Consider the following 20634-nt stretch of genomic DNA (forward strand, 5'->3'; position numbering starts at 1 on the left):
AGGTACACTCGAGAATTGAACCAGGGAGTCTCGCACCCAAAATTAGAATCTTATGAGTAGACCAACAAGCCCCAAAAATTGCGTTTCAAACATAAATGCTCATGAACTATGAGATTTTAAAAGGGAACACAATCTAAAACTAGGTTAGTATGTTTTACTTATACCACTAATTTAAAGGTATGGCTGTTTTCTTGCAAAAAAGAACTAAGTGTAATGCAGGTGTCAAATACATTTGCGGAGTCTATTAGGCTCTTGTCTTGCTATTACTCTTTGTGCACTTCCTAGTCACGTGACCGCCACAGTCCAATCAGCTTCAAGCATATACCGGTAGCCGGAAGTAACTGGTATGCTCTTGCTGTACTTAATCTTTGGCAACTCGGCACACTCCTCCCTTGTCACGTGACCGCCGTGGTCCAATTGGTGGTGCTTATAAGCCGGTAGCAGGAAGTATCCAGGAGACAGGACATGAGATCGATTACATTTCTGCTCGAGAGCCGACTTCCAGCACAAGATTCTCTGTCATTAAGCTGTGTTTAACTGTAGAACCTGAATTGGCCAGGCTTCTCTTTTTGATGTTGAGCTAAGGAAAATAATCACCTAGTCCAAGGATCAAGTTTGGAAGATTCCAGCCAGGAACCTCACCACCTGCTCTGTCTGGGCTGGTAGGAGGCTCTCGAGCCGACCCTTTACAATTGTCACTTTACCTGCAGCACATGGACTGTACTGCCATCCTTTTTCCCCCAAGAGCAACTATCTGAACTGAGATTTAAACAAGATCCAGAGACACTGAATAGTTAAATGGAATTGTATATATGTATATAGTACTTGTGTTTTTCTCTTTAAATTACTTTCATGTTGAATGGCCATTCAACTCATTGTGTGTGTATATATCTGCTGTCCATCACTAATTCTCTAATACACGGTGTCAACCAAACTACAATTCAAGCTCTGCCTCTCTCTACGAGTTGAAACTAGTCTTCTGTTCCTAGCCCATAACACCCCATAAATATATTTAGTGCATTGCTTTGTAGCACGTATAGGTTACATAAGGGTTACAAGCTCTGTCCTAAAACAATTAGAGTAAAGGTACGACCGTACCTGATTTTATACATTTTCATTGATCCCTTGGGTGTCTACTGTTTGGAAAATTGAGGTAAACGTTAAGACCAAGTCTCACGTTACAAATGGAATGACTTTAAAACAGTCAGGTAAAAAGTCATGATTGAATAAAATAATTACAAACTCCAGGGCTTGCAAAAAGGAAGTCAAATGGAGGTCGCACGAAGATTTGAACTTGGATCACTGGATTCAGAGTCCAGTATGCAGTTTGGAAAATTGAGCTTAGAGTTTGAAATCACTATTGAAGGATTGTCCTGGAATAGATTACGAGACCTCTCGCACCCAAAGCGAGAATCATACTACTAGACTAAGTAGCCCAGAGTTGTGCATTACCAAATTTTCAAAAAAGTTGGTATTTCATTTGGTGAGACAATATGTAACCACACTTTTATTAACACAAATGTTTAATTTGAGATTTTTCAGGAATTAAACCCCAGACCCCTGCGATTAGATGGCGACTTGTCCCCGCCCACCGCCCGAGTGCAGCTGAGATAGGCTCCAGCACCCCCTTGCACCCCGAAAGGGATAAGCTGTAGAAAATGGATGGATGGATGGAACCCTAGAGATGCTACCTCAGTAGAAGTACTTAAGTCTCATCCTAAAACTCATTTGTACACTCAAGCCTTTAAATAGACCCCTTTTTTAGACTAGTTGATCTGCCGTTTCTTTTCTTTACTCCTCTGCCCCCCTCTCCCTTGTGTGTGTGTGCGTTAGTGGGTAGGGCGGGGGGTACAGGTCCGGTGGCCATGGATGAAGTGCTGGCTGTCCAGAGTCGGGACACTGGGTGGACCGCTCGCCTGTGCATCGGTTGGGGACATCTCTGTGCTGCTGACCCGTCTCCGCTTGGGATGGTCTCCTGCTGGCCCCACTATGGACTGGACTCTCACTATTATGTTGGATCCGCTATGGACTGGACTTTCACAATATTATGTAGACCCACTCGACGTCAATTGCTTTCGGTCTCCCTATATATGTATGTATATATATATATATATATATATATATATATATATATATATATATATATATATATATATATATATATATATATATATATATATATATACTGTAATAATCCCAGGAATGCAGGCTCATACAACTTCTCCGTTTTATCTTATCTTTATTGCACAAGATGCAAAACGACCATACAACAGCTCTCATGTGTTTCTCCAACGCTCTTCCCGGGAAACTCGAACACTCACTCGCTATCAACAACGTCACTTCCCTAAAACTTCCCGGAAGTCCAGCCCCCCAGCCAAAGTCATTGGCTAACACCCCGTAGCCAGCCGCTACATCACCCCCCCTCCTTACAAAAAGTCCTCGCCCTCGAGGACTGACCCGTAAGGCAACATTTGGTGACATCACAACAGCATGTAAATCAGAGCAACACATTGGTGCAAACACAACAATGTAGACAACGTAACCTTTACATCACACAAAACAGGTTTACAACACAAGCCCCCCCCACTCCCCCTTTTTCCCTAGTCTAAGAACACCACAAAGTCTTGCAAGCGGTCCGGAGGCCTCTTTTTCCGCCTCGGCCGCTCCCTTCCAGTCCCCAGGAATGGGACAACTGGGTCAGGTGTGTCAGTCCTCGGGAGGGAGCTGGAGGGGGGCGGGGGACACAAGGGGTGGGGGAATTGGTTCTCCCTGGGGCGTAAGCGGGGTATTGGGAAAGGGCTGGGTGGGCAAGGGAGAGGTCACCTGTGTATCCGAGGCAGGGGAAGGGGGATCCCCCCGGTAGGGGGATAGTCTGTCTCTGTGGAGGGCCACTTTCCTTCCCCGGGGGGGGGAAGCTGGACACGATACACAACCTCTACCAGCTTCTGGAGTATCCTACAGGGCCCTGTCCATTTGCTGTCCAGCTTGGGACTGCGGCCCTTCTTCCGAATCGGGTTGTAAACCCAGACCAACTCGTCTGGCACGAAGTCCCTCCCTCGGGTCGTCACGTCATAGTAGCGCTTTTGTTTCACACCAGCTTCCTGCAGCTGCTCCCGAGCGAAACCGTGGCCTGAGTCAAGCCGGTCCTGTAATTTCCTGGCGTACTCTGGTCCTGCAGCGAAGGCCGGGGCATCAGGAGGGCGGCCAAACGCCAGCTGTGCTGGTGTGCGCATCTCTCTCCCTAGCATGAGAAGCGCCGGTGTGTACTCCGTGGATTCCTGGACAGCAGAGCGACACGTCATCAGCACCAGCGGTAGGTGTTCGTCCCAGTCACGCTGGTGGCGGGAGGTGACAATGTCGAGCTGATCTCCCAGGTTGCAGTGGAATCGCTCCACCAACCCATCACTCTGAGGGTGCAATGGGGTCGTGCGGGTTTTGTGGATACCCAGGCGCTCGCACAAGGCGGCAAACACCCGGGACTCAAAGTTTGTGCCCCGGTCACTGTGCAGAGACGCCATGACGCCAAACCGACTTATCATGCCCCCCACCAGGGCATCAGCAATGGTCTCTGCCTCCTGGTTGGGAATGGCGTATGCCTCTGGCCACTTTGTAAAATAGTCAATGGCGGAAGGACATAGCGGTTCCCCTTGTCCGACGGTGGGTACGGCCCCGTAACGTCAACCCCCACCCTGTCCATGGGGCACCCCACTGGGAACTGTTGGAGCGGCGCCTGTGAGCACCCAGTGGGGCCTTTGCGGGCAACACAGGGGTCGCAGCGGCGGCAGAAATCTTCCACATCTCTCTTTTGCCGACCCCAAAAGAACCCCTGTCGCAGTCGCTTAAGTGTTTTGGCCACCCCGAAATGTCCAGACCCACCTTCCCCATGGACTGCCCCTTGCAGTCCCTTTGGCACCACCACCTGCCACTGTTCTTCACCCGTGGCCGCGGCCTTAAATGCCCGCTGCAGCACGCCTTGGGACACCCGCAGTGAGTCAAACATGGCCCACAGTCCCTTGGTAGCCTTGGAGAATGGTGCCACCGCCTCCCAAGGCGGGCGCTGCCCAGCCTATGCCCACTGAAAGACAGAATGAAGGTCTGTGTCATCCTCCTGTGCGTGCCTCCAATCAGTGTTCGTCACAGTCTGCAGTTCCCTACAGACAACGTTATCAGCCTGACTGACGGCCACACCCTCGGCGCTTTCTGCCCGCCGCTCTTGTTCCCGAGCTTCCCTGCGCTCGCAGTAACAACATCCGTCTGCTGCACACGGCCGGCGAGAGAGCGCGTCCGCGTTGGAGTGGCGAGCGCCCGGCCGATGTTCTATTTTAAAGTCGTATCCTTGTAGCTCTTCCAACCACCTGGCGACCTGCCCCTCCGGCTCCCGGAAAGTCATTAGCCACTGGAGGGCAGAGTGGTCAGTCCTAATCACAAAGGGGAGGCCACACAGGTAGTATTTAAAGTGTCTGATAGAGACCACCACGGCCAGCAGTTCTCGGCGGGTGACACAGTAATTACGTTCCGACTTTGTGAGTTTCTGGCTGAAGTATGCCACAACCCTCTCCCCTTCCTGCCACGGCTGTGCAAGTACACCCCCCACCCCCACTCCGCTGGGGTGCATCAGTGTCCAGTAAGAAGGGCAGAGCGAGGTCAGGTGGGGAGAGTACCGGGGCCTCACACAGGGCCCGTTTCAACCCCCAGAATGCCTCCTGGCACCCTTCGGACCACACAAAGTCTTTGCCTTTTTCCAGCAAACGGTATAGGGGCGCGGCGATTGTAGCAAAACCCCGCACGTGCCTCCAATAGTAAGAGGCAAGCCCAATGAAGCTCTTCAGCTGTCCTTGGTCTCGAGGGGCGGGCCAGTCTCTCACGGCCCGCACTTTCTTGCCCATGGTGCCAATGCCATCGGCACCCAGCTCATGTCCCAAGAAGGTTACTTCTCGTTGCATGAAACTGCATTTCTCAGGGTGCAGTTTAAGGCCCGCTGCCAGAATCCTCTCCAGGACTCTCCTCAGGGACCCCAGAGCTGCTTCGAAAGAGCGCCCGTGTACCAGGATGTCGTCCAGGTTTACCAGGCACTCTTGGCGTGGAATACCAGCCAGCACTTTGTCCATAACCCGGGCAAAAGTGGCAGGTGCATGGATTTAGGGCGAGATTCGGGAGAAAGGGGTACTTGGTAATATCCGCTCTTAAGGTCCAGAGTGGTGAACCACGAAGAGCCGGAAACTAGGTCCAGGGACTCATCAATACGGGGAAGGGGGTAAGAGTCCTTTGTGGTCACTTCGTTCAGCTGTCTGTAATCCACAAAGAATCGCCAATAATCAGCCTTCTTCTTCGCGACCATGACTACAGGCGCCGCCCAGGGGCTCTCAAACGGCTCAATAAAGTCGGCCCGCAGCAGGTCATCCACGGCCTTGTCGCATACCTGCTGTCGAGCGAGGGGGATGCGGCGCGCGTGACACTTGATGGGCCGCGCCAAACCAGTGTGTATTACATGCTCTGCCAAGTGGGTTCTTCCCACTTCACTCTCATTCGTTGCAAAGCTGCCCTGAAATTCCATCAGCAGCTGTTTCAGCTGTTCCTGTTGCTGTTTTTCCAGGTCTCCGTACTCCTCTCTCCACACCCCTCCCCCTATGACCGGGGGTCCCGGCTGTGGGCGAGGGTATGTGGCCGGTGTTGCCAGTTAGTAAACAGCTCTGTCCCCCCCCTCATTGGCTGAAAGGAGACAGGGTGAGGGTAGGAGTAGTAATTTGGTGCGGTGTGAGGCAACCAGAATGCAGAGGCATGCGGTGAAACGGGAAGGGGCCTGGGAACTAGGGGGCCCATGGCAACTGTTGGGCCCAACGGGAAGTTAAGCGTACCCCTCCCCATGTCTAGCAGGCACCCAGTGACTTGGAGGAAGTCCAGCCCTAAGATGCAGCAGTCTTGCACGCCTGCCACCCAAACTAGATGGCGGACTTTTTTCCCCCACGCACAACCACAGGAACCCCTTCCCCCACCATAGGAGTAAGCTGGCCAGTGACTGTGCGGAGCTGTACTGCTGTAGGCCCAAGTGGTGTACTGCTGGGCAGAACATCTGGTCTTACCAGCGTTACTCATGACCCTGTGTTCACCAGGCCCACGGTAGGCACCCCCTGGACAGAGACAGCAACGAGGCAGGAGCCATTGGTGGCACACTGCTTTCGTCTACTTCTGGGGGGGACGGAGCCCCTACCCCCTGGCTGTGCCGCTGGGCTCCTCCGGTTGCCAGAAAGCGAGGACTAGAAGAAGGCGAGTCGTCGTCTGCTTATGGGGGGATGGAGCCCCTCCCCCCTGGCTGTGCTGACGGGCTCCCTCCCCTGCCTGACGAGCGTGTGCTGGCGAGTCAGGGTTCGTGGTGGACGTAGGGGCCCGCATACCCCCAACTATGCGGGCCCGGCACAGTTCCCGGCTCACGACGAGTGGCAGGGCACTCCCTGCGAAAGTGTCCAGGTTGGCCACATCCCCAGCAGACCTGCATGGGGCGCGGGCCACGTTGATTTTGCAGAGTCACCGCCCTCAGTAGTTCGGTAATTTCTGTCGCCCAAGCCGGCGCCCTGTCACCAGACGGGTGTGACGACACTGCCCTCACTGGATGGGGTTTCATTTCCGGTTCCCCAGCTGCAGCCGCACTTCCCAGCATCTCCCTCTCAACAGCAGCTTCCAGTGCCTCCTGCAGGGACCTCGGGTGCTGAAGCTGCACTTGCACGAGCAGGTCAGGAGGAGTAATTGCTCCAACAAACAGGTCAGTTGCGAGCTCGTTTCGTGCCTCAGCAGGCAGGTGACCATATGCACGGCGCACCTGGCCCTCAATGTCATTAGCGAGCCCCCGGAGTGGCTTGCCAGGCTTCCTGCACCTCCCTCTCAGTTCAGTTTTAAAAAGTGCTGGCTGAGACCATCTCCCAAACCTCCTCTTGAGCGCCCCCACCAGGGCTGCGTAGCATCGCTGCTGTTCAGGATCCAGCAGCAGGAGGCACGAAAGAGCCTCTCCCTCTAGACACAAAGCCAATTACAATTTTTTGTCCTTTTCTTCCCACCTTCTAGCGTCTGCCAACAGTTCAAATTGAGCGTGGAACGCCTCCCAATCCGATCCACCGGCAAATTTTAGCGTCTTCACTGATGCAGCAGACGGTGGGGGGGACGCGCCGTGCGGGGAAGTTTCGGGCGGCGGCAACTTTACATCTTCACGGGTCGACGAGCCGCTAGTGGGCGAGCAGTAGCGCGGCTGTTCGACAGTCACCCGCTCCAAAACAGCGTCATCCCGCTCCACTTTATACTTCCTTTCACCGGAGCTAAACATGATAAACGGCTAACGGTCCTAGCTAACTCACAGACTGAAGTTAATGCGCGGTACGCAGCGTGTCCTTACCGCGACAAAGTCTCTTTCGAACTCGCCGTTTTACTTCTGACACCAGTGTAATAATCCCAGGAATGCAGGCTCATACAACTTCTCCGTTTTATCTTATCTTTATTGCACAAGATGCAAAACAACATACAACAGCTCTCATGTGTCTCTCCAACGTTCTTCCCGGGCAACTCGAACACTCACTCGCTATCAACAACGTCACTTCCCTATCTCTTCCCGGAAGTCCCGCCCCCCAGACAGAAGTAATTGGCTAGCACTCTGTAGCCAGCCGCTACAATATATATATATATATATATATATATATATATATATATATATATGCGGTCCTCTCCAAGCTTTCCCATAGTCATTCACATCAACGTCCCACTGGGGTGAAATTTTCCTTACCCGTATGTGTGCAGCCCTTTGAGACACTTATGATTTAGGGCTATGTAAATAAACATTGATTGATTAATTGAAGCCCAGACCCGAGGCGAAAATAATACGACTAGATTAACAAGCTGTGAGTTGTGATTTTGCAAGAATCACAATAAATAAAAAGTTAAACCTAAATGTGGTATTTTGATAAGGGACACAATCTGAAACTGAGCTTCTATATTGCATTTTTAACCCAAATTGGATTTAACACAATTTTTTAATACCAAAATGAACTAAGGCTTATGAGCTCAGTCCTATAGAACAAGGTGTGGTCGTAGATTTAAGTACAACTGTATTTGATTTATATTTTCCTTGGTCCCCTTGAGTGTGTGCAGTTTGGAAAATTGAGCTAAGAGTTTAAAATCGCTGTTAAGGGCTTGTTCGGGAATTTAACCCAGGACCTCTTGCACTTTGAGTGAGATGGTGGAACAGAGGTTAGTGTGTATACGAAGGTCTTGGCCTTGGGATCTTTCTGTGTGAGGTATGCATATTCTCCCCGTGACTATGTGGGTTCCCTCTGTGTACTCCGGCTTCCTTCCTCCTCCAAATTACTACTGTATTTGATTTTATACATTTTCATTGATCCGTTGTGTGCGTGCGATTTTGCAAACACAGCTAATAGTTTAAAATCATCATTAAGAGATTTTCTGGGATTTGAACCCAGGACCTCTAGCCCCCAAGAGAGAATGGGAAATGCGTTATATTTGTAAAGCACTTTTCTACCTTTTTAAGGAACATAAAGCACTTTGACACTATTTCCACTTTCACCTATTCACACACACATTCACACACTGATGGCAGGAGCTGCCATGCAAGGACACAACAGATGGGGATTGAACCAGGAATCCTCATGTTGCTGGCACAGCCACTGTCCCAAATATGCCATGCCGTCCCTGAAAATCATGCAATTAGACCAACAAGCCCAAAATAATCACAAATCAACAAAAAAATCTCATGAATTGTGGACAGTAAACACATTCTGAAACGGGGTTAGTATTTTGCACTTTTACTACTGATTCAAAGGTATGGCTATTTTCATGCAAAAAAGAACTGAGGGTTTTGTCCTAAAACAATTAGAGCTCGTAAATTGAGTTACCACTTGATTTTAGGGAACTTTATTGAGCCGTTGAGTGTGTGCCGCAAGAAGAATAAAGGTTAAAGTTTAAAAATAAATCGAAAGTCATTCGACTGTGGACAAATGAATAACTCATACATGATAAACACAAGGGTTTCTCCGGGAATTGAAACCGGAACGTCTCATATCCTAAGCAAGAACCTTACGACTAGACCAACAAGCCCACTACAAACATGTTTTAACAAAACATCTTATGAAGTGTGAGGTTTCAACAGGGACATCATTCTGAAACTGGGTTAGTATATTGCACTTTAACCACTAATTTAAAGTTATGGCTAATTTAATGCAAAAAAGACTTAAGGGTTACAAGCTCTGTCTGTCCTAACACAATTGGACCTTGTAAATTGAGGTACCACTGTACTTCATTTTATACAATTTCATTGATCCCCTTGAGTGTGTGCAGTTTGGAAAATTGAGCTTTGAGTTTAAAATCACTGTTAAGGGCTTGTTCAGGAATTGACCTCTCGCACCCTAAGCAAAAATCATACGACTGCTTCACCAAATCTTCATAAATGTTGATATTTTATTTGGAGAGAACATCTGGTACTACACTTTTATTAACACAAATTTTGATTCACTACAATTCTCATGCATAAATGAACAGAAGCTTTTCAGGAATTGAACCCCATATTCTACGCGACTAGACCAACAAGCTCTGAGTTGTGATTTTGCAAGAATGTCAATAAATGTGATATTTTGATAGGGGACACAATCTGAAACTGGGCTCCTATATTGCACTTTTAACCCAAATTAGATGTACTGCGAAAACATTTTTTATAACAAAATGAACTAAGGCTTATGAGCTCAGTCCTAGAACAAAATGTGGTCCTAGATTTAAGTACTACTATATTTGATTTCATGAATTTTCATTGTTTCCGTCAGTGTCTGTTGTCTGGATAATTGAGGTAAAAGTTTAAAATTAAGTCTAAAGTCACAAATGAAGAGACAAGTGTGTGTATGAGGTAAAAAGTGATGAATAAAAACATGACTTATAAACAAACAGGGGTCACAATCTGAAACTGGTGAACAACACTAAACTTTTTACACAAGTTTGTATTCATTACACCATGGAACAAACAAAAATGCACATAAAACCTTTGGATCCCACAGTACACAGTACTTGATTGGATTTGATCGATTTTCGTTGATCCTTTGAGTGTGCGCCTTTAGGAAAATGGAGCTAAAAGTTTCAGATCAGGTCTAAAGTTAAAAAAAAATGACATGACGTACGACGGGGGAAAATAATGACTGAAAACAAGAATTACAAACACAAGTGCTCGTCCATGAAACACACCCTGAAACAGTATGGTTCCACAAATCTCATGAAAGGTGAGATGTAACTAGGGTACACAATCTAAAATTGTATTAAACTCTTAACCTAAATTTAAATTAAAAGCCAAAGTTAAATTAAAGGTGAAGGCAATTGGTCTAGGAGTATAATTCCAGCTTTTGGGTGTGAGAGGTCCTGGTTTCAATTCCTGGAGAAGTCATTAACAGTGTTTTTTAACTCTAAGCTCAATTTTCCAAACTGCACCCATTCAAAGGATCAATGAAAATGTATAAAATAAAAATTACAAACTCTAATTGTTTTAGGACATACTTTGTAACACTTAATTCTTTTTTGCATGAAAATTTGTGGTAAAAGTGCAATATACTAATTTAGTCTTATATTGCGTTCCCCGTTAAAATATCACAATTCATGAAATTTTTCTTTGAAGCAAGTTTTTTCAGGGCTTGTTGGTCTAGTTGTATGATTCTTGCTTTGGGTGCAAGAGGTTCCGGGTTCAATTCCTGGACAAGCCCTTGTGTTTATCAGGTATACATTTTGCATTTGTCCACTGCTGAATTTCTTTCATGAATCACTTTTGACTTAATTTTAAACTTCAACCTCTATTTTTCTCACGGGACACACTCAATGGATCAATTAAAATTTATGGAATCAGACCCTGTGTGCTGTTGGATCCCAACATTTTACCCACATGTATGCAGGTTCCATGGTGTAATGGTTAGCACACTGGTGATCCAAGTTCAAATCTTGGTGGAACCTCCTTGTGAAAGCTGTGATCTCCAATTGACTTACTCAAGTCAAATGGAATAAAGGAATTACCTACTGAACAAACTCAAGGGATCACTGAAAATCCACAAAATGAAGTACAGTGGTACTTCAATTTACAAGCTCTAATTGTTTTAGGACAGAGCTTGTAACTCTTAATTCTTTTCTGCATGAAAATAGCCATAGCTTTAAATTAGTGGTAAAAGTGCAATATACTAACCCATTTTCAGAATGATTTCCCTGTTAGAATCTCATAATTCATAAGATTTTCTGTTGAGCAATATTTTAAGGGGCTTGTTGGTCTAGTCATATGATTCTTGCCTCGGGTGCGATAGGACCCGGATTTAATTTCTGGACAAGCCCTTGTGTTTATCAGGTGTGAGTTTTTCATTAGTCCACAGTCGAAATCCTTTTCATGAATGAATTTTTACTTATTTTTTAACTTTAACCTTTATTTTTCTCACAGCACACACTCGATAGATCAATAAAAATCCATAAAATCAAGTACAGTGTCACCTCTATTTACGAGCTCTAATTGTTTTAGGACAGACATTTTAACCCTTAATTCTTTTTTGCATGACTATAGCCATACCTTTAAATTAGTGGTAATATGTGTAATATACTAACCCAGTTACAGAATGTGTTCCCTGAGAGATGTTTTGTTGAAACACAAATAAAGTAGTACTTAAATCTACGACTACAGTTTGTTCTCGGACTGAGCTCAAAAGCTGAAAAAAAAAAATCTAAGTAAATCCAATTTGTGATAAAAGTGCAACATGGACTCCCAGTTTCAGATTGTGTCCCCTATAAAAATATCACATTTATCGAGATACTTGCAAAATCACAACACAAAGCTTTTTGGTCGAATCGTATATTTTTTGTTTTGTGTCTAGGGTTCAAATCCTGAAAAAGCTCATGTTCATTTATGCGTGAAAATTGTAGTGAATCAAAATGTGTTAATAAAAGTGCAGTTACAGATTGTCTCCCCAAATGAAATAAATACGTTTTTGAAAATTTGGTCTAGACGTATGATTCTTGCTCTGGGTGTGAGAGGTTCATGGTTCAATTCCAGGACAACACCTTAATGGTAATTTCAAACTTTGTGCTCACTTTTCCAAACTGCACACACTCAAGGGATCAATGAAAATGTATAAAATAAAGAACAGTGGTACCTCAATTTACGAGCTCTAACTGTTTTAGGACCGAGCTTGTAACCCTTAGTTTATTTTTGCATGAAAATAGCCATACCTTTAAATTAGTGGTAAAAGTACAATATATTAACCCAGTTTTAGATTGTAGTCCTTGTTAAAATATCATAATTCATGAAAATGTAGTGAATCAAAATGTGTGCTAATGAAAGTGGAGTTACAGAGTGTCTCCGCAAATAAATAATCAACTTTTTGGAAATTTGGTGATAGATTTTATAGGGCTTGTTGGTCTAGTGGTATGATTCTCGCTTTGGGTGTGAGAGGTCCTGGGTTCAATTCCTGGACAAGCCCTTAAAAGTGATTTAAACCTCTTAGATCAATTTATTAAACTGCACACACTCAAGAGATCAATGAACATTTATAAAATCAAATACAGTGTTACCTCAGTTTACGGGCTCTAAATGTTTTAGGACAGAGCTTGTAACCCTTAGTTCTTTTTTGCTTGAAAATAGCCATACCTTTAAACTAGTGGTAAAAGTGCAATATATACTAACCTAGATTATGTTCCCTGTTAACATCTCACAATTCATGAGATTTTTTTTTTGGAATGTGATTTTTCGGGGCTTGTTGGTCTATCCAGACTTCCCTCTCCAGAGCAACATTAGCAACTTCCTCCTGGGGGAGCCCAAAGAGTTCCCAGGCCAAAGAGGAGATGCAATCCCCCCGTCTGGTCCTTGGCAACGAGTACCTCCCTAGGAGACCCTCGTGAGGCATCCGCACACGATGGCCGAACCACCTAAACTGGCTCCTTTCCAAGGGAAGGAGCAACGGCTCGACTCCGAGTCTCTCTCGGGTGACTGAACTTCTCACCCTATCTCTTAGGGAGATGCCAGCCACCCTTCTGAGGAAAGTCATTTCAGCCGTTTGTATCCGCGATCTTATTCTTTCGGTCATGACCCACACTTCATGACCATAGGTGTGTAGATACTGTAGCTCGGTAGACCAAAAGTTTTGCCTTCTGGCTCAGCCAGTTCGAACTGGCGCGAATCACGTGAATGACGTTCGCGAACCTACTGACGCAGGGAAATGACTGTGTCGCGACGTGAATCACGTGAATCACGTTCGCGAACGTACTGACGCAGAGAAAAGACTGTGTCGCGACGTGAATCACTTTCGCGAACGTACTGACGCAGAGAAATGACTGTGTCGCGACGTGAATCACGTTCGCGAACGTACTGACTCAGAGAACTGACTGTGTCCCGACGTGAATAACGTTCACAAACGTACTGACGCAGAGAACTGACTGTGTCGCGACGTGAATCTTGTGAATCACGTTCGCGAACGTACTGACACAGAGAACTGACTGTGTCGCGACGTAAATCTCGTGAATCACGTTCGCGAACGTACTGACGCAGAGAACTGACTGTGTCGCGACGTGAATCACGTTCGCGAACGTACTGACGCAGAGAAATGACTGTGTCGCGACGTGAATCACGTGAATCACGTGAATAACGTTCGCAAACGTTCGCAAACGTACTGACGCAGAGAACTGACTGTGTCGCGACGTGAATCACGTTCGTGAACGTACTGACGCAGGGAAGTGACTGTGTCGCGACGTGAATCACGTGAATCACGTTCGCAAACGTACTGACGCAGGGAACTGACTGTGTCGCGACGTAAATCACGTGAATCACGTTCGCGAACGTACTGACGCAGAGAACTGACTGTGTCGCGACGTGAATCACGTCCGCGAACGTACTGAAGCAGAGAAATGATTGTGTCGCGACGTGAATCACGTGAATCACGTTCGCGAACGTACTGACGCAGAGAACTGACTGTGTCGCGACGTGAATCACGTCCGCGAACGTACTGACGCAGAGAACTGACTGTGTCGCGACGTGAATCACGTTCGCAAACGTACTGACGCAGGGAACTGACTGTGTCGCGACGTAAATCACGTGAATCACGTTCGCGAACGTACTGACGCAGAGAACTGACTGTGTCGCGACGTGAATCACGTCCGCGAACGTACTGACTCAGAGAACTGACTGTGTCCCAACGTGAATCACGTGAATCACGTGAATAACGTTCGCAAACGTTCGCAAACGTACTGACGCAGAGAACTGACTGTGTCGCGACGTGAATCACGTTCGTGAACGTACTGACGCAGGGAAGTGACTGTGTCGCGACGTGAATCACGTGAATCACGTTCGCGAACGTACTGACGCAGGGAACTGACTGTGTCGCGACGTAAATCACGTGAATCACGTTCGCGAACGTACTGACGCAGAGAAATGATTGTGTCGCGACGTGAATCACGTCCGCGAACGTACTGAAGCAGAGAAATGATTGTGTCGCGACGTGAATCACGTTCGCGAACGTACTGACTCAGAGAACTGACTGTGTCCCAACGTGAATCACGTGAATCACGTGAATAACGTTCGCAAACGTTCGCAAACGTACTGACGCAGAGAACTGACTGTGTCGCGACGTGAATCACGTTCGTGAACGTACTGACGCAGGGAACTGACTGTGTCGCGACGTGAATCACGTGAATCACGTTCGCAAACGTACTGACTCAGAAAACTGACTGTGTCCCGACTTGAATCACGTGAATAACGTTCGCAAACGTACTGACGCAGACAACTGACTGTGTCGCGACGTGAATCACGTTCGCAAACGTACTGACGCAGGGAAGTGACTGTGTCGCGGAGGATGACGTCACATTGAGGATCTCATTCAGTCACTGCGCGCGTCGTTCATTGGGTGCTGAAGGCTTGTGTCGTTCGCGAACTGACACACAGTGAGATCTGCCGCTGGGGAAGCTGTTACTGACTGACTCATGATTCGCCGACCTGCACACATTTTTTATTCTATTTTTCATATTGTGTTTATTATATACCCTTTTTAGAGTGACCATAATTGTTTGAAAAAAAAAAAAAACACATTGGATGTGATATAAAAGAGTGATTTTTATTACATTTTTAATACATGCATGTTTTGTTAGAAACATTACATGTCAAAATAATAAAATGTATTGTGAAAAAAAAAAACTTGTAACACATTTTAGAATCCTTTTTTCTATCTTGTCAAATCCACTATGAATTGTTAAAATAAATGTAATGTAATAATGTAGAAAATAATTGCATTTCAAACACATTTAAGAACATATTTCAAATTTTGTCGTCGAGTCAAATGTTAAAATGTAAAAATAATAATACCATTTGTAAATTTGTATGTAATATCTACCACTTTAAAAAACTTTTTTTTTTAATTATTTTGTTTTCAGATCCATTTTAAAATGTCATGGACACCTCATGGAGAGGACACAAAAAAAAGAAGAAGGAAAAAAAAGAAAATAATATTTGTAGCAAATTTTAAAATAAATTGTTATTATCTTGCCAGATTCACACACAGCGAGATCTGCCGCTGGGGAAGCTGTTACTGACTGACTCATGTTTCACCGACCTGTACACAGAACTGCTGCTGCAGAAGTGATTCGGTGAACGAATCTTTTGAACAAATCAATTTAAGGAACTGATTCTAGTGATTCAGTACAGTCAAAAGAACTGCCGATCCCATCAATACTGAACAGCAGGACAGGTGTAACAACATTATTACCTGTCCCTCCTCATAACTCCTTGTGGAGATCAGAATGCTTATTATGTAAATGTTTACCTAAGTGGTAAGCAACAGTGGTAATACTAATCGCCACATTTGGCGAGGTGTGTTTTAAAGTGGCAATTGCAGCCTCATTGTTTAAAGTGTCACCTTTATTGTTAGTTTTGAGCCCAAATACCTCCATATTGTACTTCACCAAATTGTAATTTTGTGCCATTCCTCCTCTCCATGATGTTATTGCTTGTATGCACTTTGTGTGTGCGTTCTGACACACTCAACATCACGCGCCTCGGTTCTGTAGTCACCGCCGTACAGTGGCATTCAGATGAAAGAACGGTACCGGTAGAGATTTTTATAAAATACAAACCCTGTTTCCATATGAGTTGGGAAATTGTGTTGGATATAAATATAAACGCAATACAATGATTTGCAAATCCTTTTCAACCCATATTCAATTGAATGCACTACAAAGACAAGATATTTGATGTTCAAACTCAATAAACTTTAATTTTTTTTTGCAAATAATAATTAACTTAGAATTTCATGGCTGCAACACGTGCCAAAGTAGGGCAAGGAAAGGGCATGTTCACCACCGTGTTACATCACCTTTTCTTTTAACAACACTCAATAAACGTTTGGGAACTGAGGAAACTAATTGTTGAAGCTTTGAAAGTGGAATTCTTTACCATTCTTGCTTGATGTACAGCTTAAGTTGTTCAACAGTCCGCGGTCTTGTTGTCGTATTTTACGCTTCATAATGCGCCACACATTTTCCATGGGAGACATGTCTGGACTGCAGGCGGGCCAGGAAAGTACCCGCACTCGTTTACTACAAAGCCACGCTGTAGTAAAAAATGGACACATTGATGATACAGCAGAGGATTGGGAGAATGTCATGTGGTCAGATGAAACAAAAATAGAACTTTTTGGTATAAACTCAACTCCTTGTGTTTGGAGGAAGAAGAATACTGAGTTTCATCCCAAGAACACCACACCTACTGTGAAGCATGGGGGTGGAAACATCATGCTTTGGGGCTGTTTGTCTGCTAAAGGGACAGGACGATTGATCCGTGTTAAGGAAAGAATGAATGTGGCCATGTATCGTGAGATTTTGAGCCAAAACCTCTTTCTATCAGTGAGAGCTTTGAATGGTTGACCAAATACTTATTTTCCACCATAATTTACAAACAAATTATTTAAAAAATCTTAAAATGTACATTTTAGGATTTTTTTTTTCATATTCTGTCGCTCACAGTTGAAGTGTACCTATGATTAAAATTACAGACCTCTGTGATCATTTTAAGTGGGAGAACTTGCACAATCGGTGGCTGACTAAATACTTTTTTGCCCCACTGTATATATATATATATAGATTAGGGATGTGGGGAAAAATCGATTCAAATATGAATCGAATCGTTTATGTTGTACGATTCAGAATCGATTCCAATTTTTAAAAAATCGATATTTTTTATTTTAATTTTTTTTATTTGTTTATTAATCCAACAAACCACTACACAGCAATACAATAACAATGCAATCCAATTCCAAAACCAAACCTGACCCAGTAACACTCAGAACTGCAATAAACAGAGCACTTGAGAGGAGACACAAACACGACACAGAACAAACCAAAAGAATGGAAACAAAAATTAATATCATCAAAAACAATATCAATATTAGTTATAATTTCAGCATAGCAGTGATTTAAAATCCCTCATTGACATCATTAGACATTTATAAAAATTAAAAAAAAGTGTCACAGTGGCTTACACTTGCAATACATCTCATAAGCTTGACAATGTCACGCTTTCGGCGCACTTGTTGCGCGGAGTTGCCACTTCGTGGATGCACACGACCAGTCAGGCAGGAGTGCAGGTAAGAAACTGATTTTTAATATAATAAAACAAAAGAACACTGATACAAAAGGACAAAATAAAGCGCGTGCCAACGCACGGAATCTAACGCTAAACTTAGCAGGAGACGAAAGTACAAAAATGCGACGTGCCGACCGCACGCGAAGCTAAGGCGGATCTTAGCACATGGAAAACATAAGACTGAATACATACGTGACTTTGTTGCAAAAGCAAACAATGGACCGAGGACGAACCTAAGGAATCAGGTGGGCTTGAATACACAAATAATAATCAGAAACAGGTGTGTGACAGGAGCCCGTGAGGAGGAGCACAATAAGTTGCCATGGTGACTAAAACAAACAAGTGCTCAAACAAGGATCGGCAGAGTCCAGAAACAAACATGATGAAAAACATATCAAAAGGCAAAACCATAAACAATCCGAGTCGCAGATAGTGACAGACAACACACTGTGTCCAATGTTTTCACTAAGATAAAAGAAGTCATATTTTTGGTACGTTTAATAATTAAAACAAATTTACATTATTGCAATCAGTTGATAAAACATTGTCCTTTACAATTATAAAATCTTTTTTTACAAAAATCTACTACTCTGCTTGCATGTCAGCAGACTAGGATAGATCCTGCTGAAATCCTATGTATTAAATAAATACAGAATCCTTTTAAATCCGGGAAAAAAAAATCGTTTATGAATCGAGAATCGAATCGAATCGAAAAATCAATATATTATTGAATCGTGACCCCAAGAATCGAGATTGAATCGAATCGTGGGACACCCAAAGATTCACAGCCCTGGTTAAAATTGTTTTCAAATTAAACCCAGACAGTCGTTTGGATAAAAGTCTAGAACAAATAAATGAAGTGCAATTCAAACATTTTCCTGTATGATATTTTTATTATAAAATGGCATTAGTGCTCATAAATTGGCATATTTTTTTAGGTTAATATATATTATAGAAATGAGTATTATGTGCTTGATTATGATAAATAAATATTGTAAAAAGTGATTATTCAGATTTTAAAAATATATAATAATTAGACAGCACTATATATATATATATATATATATATATATATATATATAAATACACAGTATATAAGCATACATATTCATTGTTGTATTTACAAATAATAATACCGTCGTCCCTTGTGTATCCCTGACATCAATCACAGGTTATTACTCGCTTGCACAATATACATAAACTTAAAAAAACTAAACAATATTTGAGCTCAAATGAAATGTAACAGTCGGAATTTCATACACAATAAAAAGGTTAAAGAAATAATTTAATTTCGGTGAAGTGGGAAATAGGAATCATTCATTATAGATCAAATATGTTCATAGCTCAAGTATAAAAAGCTGTTTTATGATCTTCTAAATAAATTTTTTAACATTTGAAACCCTTCAAGACACAAATGAACACGCTTTAGTCACATTTACACTGTAAGGCTGAGCCAATCGTGGCCACAATACTTAACAGTGCGTTCTGACTAGTTTGGTCTCCTTTTAGTTGCCAATTTTTCTGTAGTGTTGATATTTCTAGTTGTCGTTTAGCCATTTTTATGCTTAAAAATATTTCATTCAGGCCATCATTATAATAATAAGGTTTTAAAAAAGTATTTCTTATGCAGTGAATATTTTAAAATATTTAAATATTTGCAATATTTCTAAGAGCAATGCGGTAACACAGCAATTTTGTTTAAGATTAATTTAAGGTCACAAAATAAATTAAAATACTAGTATGTAAAAGCAAAAAACCCTATTTAAGTGTAATTACAGCATACTGTATGATGATTGTGTTTCTAAGGTCAAAGTTCACACCGTGAGTGTGTCAGTTATGCCACCACAATGTAAACTTTAATGTTTTAACCTGCATTTAAAGTCATAAAGTGCACATCTGCCCTGCACAATTCCACAGACACTCTGCTCTCATCACTTCTTTGATGGCTGACGACTGCAAATTGTTTTTGTCCATTTTGATGTACAATCCCAAACTTCATGAAAGTAACTTTACATTCTGTTTCAAATGTACTGTAGTTACTTTACATCAACAGGCAAGGAAGTGATACATGGTCACAATCACTTGGCCTTCAAAGCTGATTCTGGTATTTGTGAGACTAAATACTGTATATTTTTCAATGACTGGTGTTTAAAGGCCTACTAAAACCCACTACTACCCACCACGCAGTCTGATAGTTTATATATCAATGATGAAATATTAACATTGCAACACATGCCAATACGGCCTTTTTAGTTTACTAAATTGCAATTTTAAATTTCCCGGGAGTTTCGTCTTGAAAACGTTATGTAATGATGACGTGTACGCAAGACGTCACGGGTTTTTAGGAAGTATGAGTGCTGCATACACACACAGCTAAAAGTCGTCTGCTTTAACCCCATAATTACACAGTATTTTGGACATCTGTGTTGCTGAATCTTTTGCAAATTGTCGAATTAATATTGGAGAAGTCAAAGTAGAAAGATGGAGTTTGGAAACTTTAGCCTTTAGCCACACAAACACAGGGTGATTCCTTGTTTAAAATTCCTGGTGGTGAAACTTTTCTATGGATCAGAACGCGGTCAAGCGAATATGAATCACGAAGGAATGTCAACCAGCAGGTTTCGGTGGGAAAATTGTGGTTAAAAAGTCGCTTCTTACCGGAGAAAGGCTGAGCTTGTGCCGTCCATAGCTGCCGTCGACTCCCCTGAGACATTGGCTTCAAGACACCCGTGGAGACACCCCTCCGACTATCAGGTACTGTTAAACTCACTAAAACACTAGCAACACAATAGAAAGGTAAGGGATTTCCCAGAATCATCCTAGTAAATGTGTCCAAAAACGTCGGAATCCGTCCCAATGCAATCACGTTTTTTTTTTTCTAGTCCGTCGCTATCAATATCCTCAAACACGAATCTTTCATCCTCGCTCAAATTAATGGGGAAATTGTCGTTTTCTCCGTCCGAATAGCACTTTTTGTTGGAGGCTCCCATTAAAAATAATGTGAACAT

At 43.6% G+C, this 20634-nt stretch overlaps 2 non-coding genes across 2 annotated transcripts; both read left to right on the forward strand.

Annotated features, from left to right (window-relative positions):
* Positions 1–10661: 10661 nt before the first annotated feature.
* trnap-ugg (transfer RNA proline (anticodon UGG)) lies at positions 10662–10733 on the forward strand. The gene has a single exon. It is a non-coding gene; the product is annotated as a tRNA-Pro (tRNA).
* Positions 10734–12410: 1677 nt separating this feature from the next.
* On the forward strand, positions 12411–12482 carry trnap-ugg (transfer RNA proline (anticodon UGG)). The gene has a single exon. It is a non-coding gene; the product is annotated as a tRNA-Pro (tRNA).
* The last annotated feature ends 8152 nt before the right edge of the window (positions 12483–20634 follow it).

The sequence above is a fragment of the Nerophis ophidion genome, linkage group LG21 (assembly GCF_033978795.1).
Source record: "Nerophis ophidion isolate RoL-2023_Sa linkage group LG21, RoL_Noph_v1.0, whole genome shotgun sequence".
NCBI lineage: Eukaryota > Metazoa > Chordata > Actinopteri > Syngnathiformes > Syngnathidae > Nerophis > Nerophis ophidion.